We start from the raw sequence: 9,854 nt of genomic DNA, 5'->3' as shown, positions 1-9,854 counted from the left end.
TAGAAGTTGACAAAGCTGACTGGCTGCTTAATGTGCTACAGGTGTTGTTGCTAGGCAACCACCCCACACTGCAGCTTAGGCTCTGTCAGCCCAGATCAAACCCCTGGTAGCACTTAACCCTGTAACTGCTTAACCCAAACACTAATTACCCAGGTTCACCAAACAGCACATTCATAAGCCATAATCAAGGGTCATAGGGTGGACTTGAAGTGCCTTCAGCCCTTCAACCAGCACTTTCTATCATCAAGGCCTGGGCCAAACTGCTCCAGGCAGGATGTCAAGTCACTGTGCGTGTAAGTGACAGCCCCTCTTTGGCTGTACAGGACGGAGCATCGGTCATCCTTCTGTGGGCTGGATTCTACTAGAGTCAAATAAATACCTCCAATTTGCTGGTTTTTTTGTTGTTCAGGGAAGTGTTTGTAGTTTTTCTCTCTTCCCTTTATGCTACTTTTACGGTAAGACTCCTGGCTGGAACTTTATCGTTTTGCTGAAATCCATTTCTTTGCTTTTGGAGTCTGCTGGGCTATCACTTGGATAGTTTCTTCTGACACCTGTCTTTATGCTCTGTCTTTCCTTAGGCTCATTCTCCCTGATTGAATAGTGCACACTCTGGTGACCAGGGGCCGGGAGGCTCTAGTTATGTGCAGGTAGGCACCAGCATTACCACACAGAACAAACTCCCACAGAACTGATCTGTTCTTAGCTCGGTTTCCACAATGGGTGATCCTGTTGCTTAGATCTTAGGATGTGCTCAATGTCTGTTGATGGGTCCATGCTCAGAGCCGTGCTTTAAATTTCTGTTGCTGTTGTTATTTGTTTGTTTGTTTTTCTCAGCAAGAGTGTCTCCCCACAAGGATGAGACCCATGGGTGATAGAAAGAACACCTCCCCTCACTTTACTGAACTTTTCCTCATGAGATCTAACTCTACCTCTAAATCAGACTCCTGGAAACTCCCACATGGGTGAATGTTCTTTTATTGGTTGCCCTAGAGGCGATGGGAAAGTCCATGCCTTCAGGGCCATGGAGGGGTGAGATTTCCATCTATCGCCAAGAAGCAGCTTCTCCCAAACTGACTGGCACCTTCCCATGATGCCCTGGGGGACTCAGGGACTCACTGTCCCTCTCTTTATCTGTCTCTTCTGTTAGCAGTTGTCTGGGGGGTGGGAGAACAGAGAGAGTCTGTGTCCTGCAAGCATTTAGGTTTGTTAACTTAGCTGCTTCCTCCCCTCAGAGGCTACTTCAAAGTTACTAATTCTGGGAATGGCATCCATCTAGTGGTCACGCCTACCTGCAGGCACATTTGTCTTCATCGTGGCTCTCGCATATGGATAAGGCTAGCCGTAGCCTGCATGTGAAAAACTGAGTTTCAAGGAGGCTGAAAAACTCCTCATTCTAACGTGACCGTCATTCGGTTGTCTACCCCTGCCCCAGATAGCCTGTCTCCATGGAGGCTGAGAGAGGTTAACCGACTTACCTGAGATCTTGCTACCAGTGACTGGTGGCACAAAGACTGCAATCAGGGTCGATTTGATTCCAACCCCCTTTCGTGTTTCCTCTTCTAACCTGCTCTGCCTTTCCATTTCAGCCGTGTCCCTCCGCTATCTATGGCTGCTGATGTTTCCGTACAGTAGATGAAACCTCCATCATGAAGAGAGGTCTGGGCTGCAACTTAGATTGTGTCTTGGGCATATTGTGTTCTGAAGTGGGAGAAAGTCCCTTTCCTTATTTCCTTGATTTAGCTACTTTGGTAAAAAGAGAGGAAAGGAAAGAGAAAGAACCAGGAAATGTGGGCAGGGAGAGAGAAAGAGGAGGGAGGAAACCTGAGGGGAGGGAGGGTGTGAGAGCAAGCACACACCAAGGAAAGAGGAGGAAAAGAAGGGGAGGCTAGAAGGGGAGACAGAATACACATGCACACTCACGCTTCTCGTTCCTGTAGCCCACGGCTCTGCTCCCCTCCCACGTCTTGAGTCAGTAATGCCTTGGCTTTGGGCTAAGTCACTGTTGCCAGCTGGTGGCATTAAGAGTTGGGATTGCCAGCTCGGTCACAGGTGACAGATTTGGGAACATCATCACAGCCCTGGCTCCTTCCCAGTAGACCCAATGGGTCATGGAAATGCCTGGCTTGGGAGCTAACTGGGGACAGAAAGAGACTGCATAGTGTAGGTGCAAATGGTGAGGGGTATGCCCGGGGAGTTTAACACTTTCATGTAAGTGGTGTCTCCATCAAGTATTAATAATGTTCCTATAATTGATACTTCAGGGCAATAACCTCTGACAAAATGGCCCTGATTAGCAGATAATTGAGTGTGTTGGATTGTGTCCTGAGAGAGCTGAACGCCAGGCAAGGCCCATTAGCCCATCATAATGACCCCCTTTGTCAGGTATTAGTGTCATTAAGAGCCTGCTCTCTGAAATCAGTCCCTTTATTTAACTCTTTTCCCTAATTATATGGATCATTTTACAAATCAAAGCAAATGTTTGCATACAGCCCCTGGGCATGCAACAGTGAGGAGATGGAGGAGAGGGCTGGGGATTCCTGAATGGAGAGTTCTTCATAAGGAGAACGTGGGCAATATGAGTTTTCTAGAGGAGGTTCCCTAGGACACCCAGTCAGTGTCACGCGAGGGTACAGCATACCCGGTTGGCTGCGAGACTGGGGTGGGGGTGAGGGAACATCGAGGAGGTAAGGATGCATTCTCAGGAGAACTTGAGGGCCACGTAGAAGCCAGCACCTGAACTGTGTTGGCAAAGCTGCTGGCAGCCTACATCGAAGAGTGGCGGAATCTGTAACACAGAAGTCAGTAGGCTGGAACATGCTGGAACCTGAGCCCAACCCAAGGCACTCAGAAGACACAGAACACCGGAGCTAATCATCTGGGTTATGCCCAGGGCAGGCTCACATCTCTGTCAAGAAGCAGGCACCCTTCAGATTGGCAGGGAGAAAGAAGAAGCAGAACTCTGATGCTCGTGAGCTAGGGAGATCTGGCCCAAGTGCCCTCACTGAGAGCTGCCAGCTGGGCAAGCAATGAGTGCTCTGCAGATGCTGGGGGAACTTACAGTATCCTCAGCCCACAGTCCACACACACCAGGTTGACACAACCAAAGCCCAAGGGACAGAAAGTCACTTTCTGATCTGTTCTCCTCAGCGACACACTCGGACTCATTAAGAAGTGGAGACATTCTCCCATGTATTTAGATGCAATGACTGCATTCCCACCTGCACTGCTCTGTGCAAAGCTTTTTATTCCAGGGCAGCTGCAATGTGACTGTATTGGGAAAGAGGTCACAGTCTCTAGCAAGAAGGCAGAGACAAAGGCCGGGCAGCTTTTCAGCAGCTAGGAAGGATATATTTTTATATATACTGAAGATGAAGAGGCAAAGGAAGCTGTCCGTTACAGGAAAGGGCCCCAAAGTTGCTGAGCTGGGGGGAATTTATTTGGTCAAGTGATGGGTGAATTTCTCTGGAGGAGTGTAGACCTCTGGTGGGTCCCCAGGGGGTACCTAGACCCCATTTCTGCACCTTGACTGTGGAGTATGCTCTCCTTGTCTTAATCACAAAGGGCCCGTGCTCTCATGATTTGTGTTGGGCCTGGTGCATTTCCCAGCATTTCCCAGCATTGGCCTTGGGTGGAAGAGCTGCCAGCCAGGCAGAGAAACTGCCGGGGTTTTCTGCCGAGGAAGCAGAATTTTGGTGGTGGAGTGTGACATTCTCCTCTCAGAAATAATACCTTTCATTTAAGGTAGGAGAGGAGGTTTGACATCCCGTGAAAATATGATTTCAGCCCTGTTCTGCTTGGAGTGGAGTTTTTCGGTGGGGTCTAGTTGCTGAACCAAGGAAGTAAAGATTCTGAGTTGATGCAGGTGAATGGTGGTCTGAGGACCAGAAAGTAGCACTCCTCTCTGAATGGGAATGGATACGGGGAGAATCTTTCTGACTCTAACTCTCCAAGGAGCCTAGTTCTACTCTGTCCTCAATGAATGTTACTCCCAGGGCAACACTGAGATTAGAATAATGTGATATATGCTTAGGCAAATCAGTGGATTCGATATTTAATATTCTGGAAGATTCTAAGTAGTTATATAGAATTCCTTTTTTAAAAAAAAAATCAACAAACATTTCTTAAACATTACACTGCCTGAACCAAGGTCCTGTGTACCGTTTATAGAAAGAATAAGACATGGTACCTGCCTTTGAGGAGCTATATCTATGTTGGTGTTAGTGTATAAAAATCCGCCTTCACCTGATGCATTATAGAGTAATGCTGTAATAGCGATACATGCTGAGTGTTACAGTAACACAGTGTGGGAAAAGCTAATGACCTCTGCCTGGGGAAAAAAAGGCAAGGTTTTCCGGAAGACACAATGTTTAAACTGAGAGTTTGCCAGATAAAGGATTGAAGTCAAGTACAACAAGCAGGGAGGGACAGCTACAGTTTATCAGGAAGTCCTCTGTCAATCGAGAGTAGCTGCAATCTATTGGGGACTCTTGCGTGATAATCACAACCCCCAGTTGTGTGGATCGATGACTGCATGTAAAATGCTCTGCAGAACCTGCTTCATCTGATCCCTCTCATGTCTTCTTAGAGAAGTTATTTCTAACATCACCACTTCACAATGGAGGGAATTCATGAAGATTATATAATCTGCTACAGTCACACCGTTATTAAGTATTAAGCAATCAAGATTTAAACCTGGACTTTGAAAGCCAGAACACAAGTACTTTCCCATTGACAAGCTTGTCTCCCAGATTGCTGTACAAATGTTCATTTGTGTAAGCAACATAGTGACCCAGAGAACAGGTGTCCTTAGTTCAGGAGGGACAATTGGCGGTGCCACACGGTGGTCTGGGCTATGCAGAGTCACACTGAGAAGAGCTCACTGGGAAACTTGCAGAGGGAAGATCTTACCACTCTAGTTTAGAAGAAAAATAGTTATAAGCCTCAAGTTCTTTGGGAAGAGAAGTTGAAAAAGTAAAACCGGAGGTAGACAAAGCAATGGTCTCTGCAATAATGTCCATGTCTCGATCCCTAGAATGTGCAACTAGGCAAAGGGTATGAACAGAATTAAGGTCACTAGTTAGTTGACCTTGACATAGGGAGATGGTTATGGTTTTTGTGGACTGTAGCAAAGAAATCTAAGCTTTTCTTGAAGGGAAGAAAGAAGCTGGAGAGATGCAGAGAGAGGAGGGGTATTATAAGATGCAGGTGGCCTCTATATACAGCAGATGGCAAGGATCCAGAACCTCCCTAAATCCAGAAAAATCTGCAGGGCTACCAACATGAATTTTAGCCTGGTGAGACCAACTTCGGACTTCTGAGCTCCAGAGCTAGAAGATAGTAAGTTTGTGTTGTATTAGTCCTGTGAGTACAGCAGGAGGAGCCAGCTTGTGAAGATCTTGCAAACCAGACAGAGGAGTTCACTATTTATTGATTAGTTTGAAAAAGTGAAGAAAGAGATAGTGAATGTGTGGTCCAGTGAATGGATGGTCTGGAGTAGTTTACCCATGAGAGATGTGGTTGGAGTGTCCTTAGGTTCACTTGCTCCATTTTAAGCTACTCAGTTCCACACATTCTTTGGAGAACTAGAAAGTAAAAAGTCAATGTTACTTGACCATAAATATCCTCAGAGACTGAATGATCAGGGGAGACAGGGAGCCAACTCTGCAGGAAGGTGATATTGGATGATCTTTGAAGGGAACAGGCCAGCTTTCCATTGGCCCTTTCATTTGATGATTATTGACTATTGAGGTACTGCACTCTGATATTCTGGACAGACCATGCAATGGTGAATCATTGTGTGTTCCTTTATAGTTGCCATGGGACTTATGGCTCCAGGACAGCAAGACATTAAATAAAAAGTTAAAAGATACCAAGATGCACATCATTACAAATTGTAATTTCATAGAGCAAGAGAATAGGGTGTTCTGAGAGAGCACAGTAGGACACTCCTCCTGACATACACTTAAAAAGCGAACACAACACAAATTCTTCTAGTTCTGGAGTTCAGAGGGCTGAAGTGGGTCTCATTTCCATTGAAGCTTTCATGGAAGGTCTTTATTAGGGACTCATGTTTAGCAGAACATCCATGTAGGAGATAGATTTGTTCAGTAGTGTGTGAAAAGTAAATTCTCCTGTGAAGACTGCCTTTGGTGAGAGAATAGTGTGTTCAAGGAACTCAAGGAAACATAAGGACTAGAGGTGGCATTCGTGGACAAGGGCCAGACAAGACTGTCAGGCACACAGGCATGGGGCTATACTATAGTATGGGGCTTTGTGGAATCCTTTAAAGATTTTGGGTCTAAGTCCAGGCAACACAGCAGGCACTGGCTGGGATGTATGTGTGTATATAAGTGGTCTGATCTTATATGTATTTTATAAATATGAGGCTGGCACAGTTTAGAGAATGTTCTAGAAGGGCATAAAGACTAATCTTGGAGAACAGGAAGGAGAATGGTATAGTATGTAGGCAAGAAATGCAGGTACATTAGATAAGAATAAGAGCATTGACAGTGACTGGGTACATTTGACAGTTTTTCAAGATAAGTTAATCTATGGTTGGCAGTAGGTTGAATATAGGAAGTGAAGGGAGAGAATGGAAATAATCCAACCCCTAGGTCTCTAGTAAAATGACTAAATGGATGGAGGTATCATTTACTGACATGAGATGGGTTGGGTTGTGATAGGGGAGAGCGCCAAGCGTTTTGTTTTGAAATATATTAAATTTAAGAACCATTTGAGAGCCTCCTTTGAGATGTCAAGTTAGATAGTTTTATAGGTGGAACTGGTGCTGTGAAATGAGCTTGAGGACGGGGCTAAAGAAATAAATCTAAGAAGTGTTATGTGGACACTGAAACTGTGGGGAAGGACAAGAACCTGGAACCGACACAGGAGAAACTCTGGCACTTCCCATGTAATTCTGAGCCTAGGGCATCTCAGCAAAGAGTCTCCCTGCTCCCCAGCATTGCTCTTCCTAATAGTAGTGGGGCGAAGCTGAGAGACTCGATCTAATTAAGGAAACTAAGGAAACGGGAGCAGGAATGACAGAGAAAAGCCTATCTGTGGCTACCCAGTCTCTCCACTTCCGGCAGCAGCATGCTCTTAGGCCTCTGTTGTTTGAGTTCTTGAGCAACTATGTTGAACACATTCCCTGAAGGTATGTCCTGAACAGTGCACAAGGAGTAAGTGACCTACTATAATAAGCTATTAAGATTAACAAGGAATACCATTGCAGCCTACCCTACCTTACCTGCCGTACCCTATTTTATCCAACCGTACCCTATGCTACCTTCCCCTACCCTACCCTGCCCTTCTTTACCCTATCCTGTCCTATCCTAATGATGCTTTAAAAACAGACAAATAAGCATCATGAGCAACAACAACAAAATACCCCAAAACATAATATTGTGTTTAACAGCATAGACTTAGGATTCAAACTCTACCCTAGTCTTGTCTTTTGTAATTACTAGATAAGTAGCTTAGACAATTCCCTTTGTGTCTTAGTTTTCTTATCTAGGGAAGAAACGGGGACTTTTTGAAAGTTAGGAGGAAACCAGGGGGCAGCTACACCACAAAGACAGAGACAGGTGAGCTTCAGGAAGGAGAGGTTGATTGGTTAAGTGATATTGAAGACCTGAGCAAGATGAGGACAGCAGAAGGGCTCACAGGGCTCCACAACTCCCTGGTGCTGGGGAGGGTGTAGGAGGAGACAGCTGAGGGGGATGTGGTGATGGAGTTTGAAGGGAGAAAGTGGAGAAAGTGTGTCTCATGTCTGAGCTGCTTGGTTAGGAATCAGTCAATACAGAGATTGGGTGGTTACAAGAGGAAGGAACAGGGCAAGGAAGGCTTTGATTTTTAAGATGGGATATTCTAGAGTATAAATAAACAATTGATTAGAGACTTTAAGATGGGAGATGTGGTTTGGAGGTGAAATATCTCCCATGGCCGCAAATGCCTGAATACTTGGTCCTCTGAATGTGGTATTGATTTAGGAGGTAGGGTCCAGCTGGAGGAAGTGAGTCACTCGGAGACAGGCCTGCTACTCCAGCCCTGCTTCCAGGTCCGTTGACATGCAAAGTAGTCTCACACATCTATCTCCTAGCCCAGCTCTGAGCAACTCCCACCACCATGGTGGCCTTGTCATGATGGGCTGTATGCTCAAGCCACGTGCCACGTGTAAATATTTCCTCCCTAAGGTTGCTTCTCTTCAGGTATTTGATCTCAGTGGTGGGAAGCTGAATTCAAGAGGAAGATCTGAAGTTTGAGGATGAAAGAGCATAGTGAACCGAAGAAGACCCTGAAGTAGTGTTTTCAGGCAGGAACTAGAGCACAGGAGATGGCCTCTCACCCCACTGGACTTGGAGGGAGAGAAGGTGACAGGGAAGAAGGATGCAGATGAAGAGAAAGTGAAACATTTGGAGGTAGGGAAATGAAGAAGGACTTTTAGATGGAAAGCCTTGCTCCTCAATATTAGAAGATGGGTGTGGCTCTTTGAGGAGGACTGGGCAAACTATTATCTTTAAGGGAGTGGGCCCACTAGTCATACTGGTTGGGCATCTATTTACTGATGCCTGATAGAGGTCTGGATTGATCTAGACCATAGTTGTCTGGTAGGACAGAGTTCGTCTAGAACAGTGGTTCTCAACCCGTGGGTCATGATAATGTTCTAGAGTGTTTTAGAGGTGTCTGGACCCAGTATACACACCTCCCCACCCCAACCTGCCCATCAGCTGTCCTTGCAGCTAGATTGTCCTCTATCCAGTGAGCTATATCTGGGTCCTTCTGTCCTGACTCTCTGCTTCATGGGACTTCATTATTTAGAATGTCTTCAGTACCCTTCTCTTCCCAACTAAATCCAAATTGTTCTTCTATGCTTAGATTTAGTAAGTACTCCATTGGTCTTTACACAGTGGCCCACCCTGCTCTATCCCTAACATTTGACCTGTACTTCCCTCTGTTGAGGATGGATAGCCCATACCTCCAGGACCTCTCTGCTGTGTTCCATGGGTATGCTCCCTGTATGGTTGTGTAGAGGTTCTCGTCTAAGTAGCTATTGGTGTGTTCTGGATGCATTACCTCAAAAATGGTGTAAGTTTCCCCCAGTGAGGTCCAAGATTTCACCTTACATAGCTCTGAGTCTTCTGTGATGCCTCACATGTAAAAGGTACTCAGTAAATGCTGGCTGATGGTGTCTCTAGTGTTGTATTATGAAGAAGCTTGCAGACTGTCAAGACTCAAACTGGCTTTGTTTTCTGTCAGATTATTCTTAAACTCTTTGCCTGGATGGCAGCATTTTCTAGTGGTGAGACAAAGAAGAGCAAACCCAACTCACCTGCCTCCATCCCCTGAGGAGAGGGAGTCAGCAAAGGATTCCTTGTCTGTAGCATCCACGGTGACCTTTGGATGGTGGAAGAATGTTGTCAGTGCTAATAAAGCCTTTGTACAATGGTCAGGGCTTACTAATTGCCCGGAAAGAATGATGGCATTGCTGGGCTTGGGGAAACAGGCAGCAGAAGAAACCTGTTTGTACAGATGGAGGGGCAAGATGTGGGTCCCTTGGCTGTGTGGCTCTCTCATCATGGAGAAGCTCAGGAGAGCTGTGAGGGTGTGCAGCTTGAAATAACAGTCTTCCAGGGTCCTTTGCCTTTGAATGTAGTGGGTGTGCTCGTCTGGAGCTTGTGTCAGTCCTGGATCTACCTCCAGTTTACTAAGTATGGCAAGTTTCCTTTTGTGAGGAGGATCTGGTAAACTTTTACTCAGCTTAGCTCCCACCTCCTGGGCCTTAGAAGTGACTATGCATCTAGGCAGTGGTGACACATGCCTTTAATCCCAGTACCTGGGAGGCAGAGGCAGGCGGA

The sequence above is a fragment of the Mastomys coucha genome, unplaced genomic scaffold (genome assembly GCF_008632895.1).
Source record: "Mastomys coucha isolate ucsf_1 unplaced genomic scaffold, UCSF_Mcou_1 pScaffold23, whole genome shotgun sequence".
In the NCBI taxonomy this organism is placed as follows: Eukaryota; Metazoa; Chordata; class Mammalia; order Rodentia; family Muridae; genus Mastomys; species Mastomys coucha.
The sequence above is the reverse complement of the archived record's forward strand: the minus strand, read 5'-3'. Positions refer to the sequence as shown.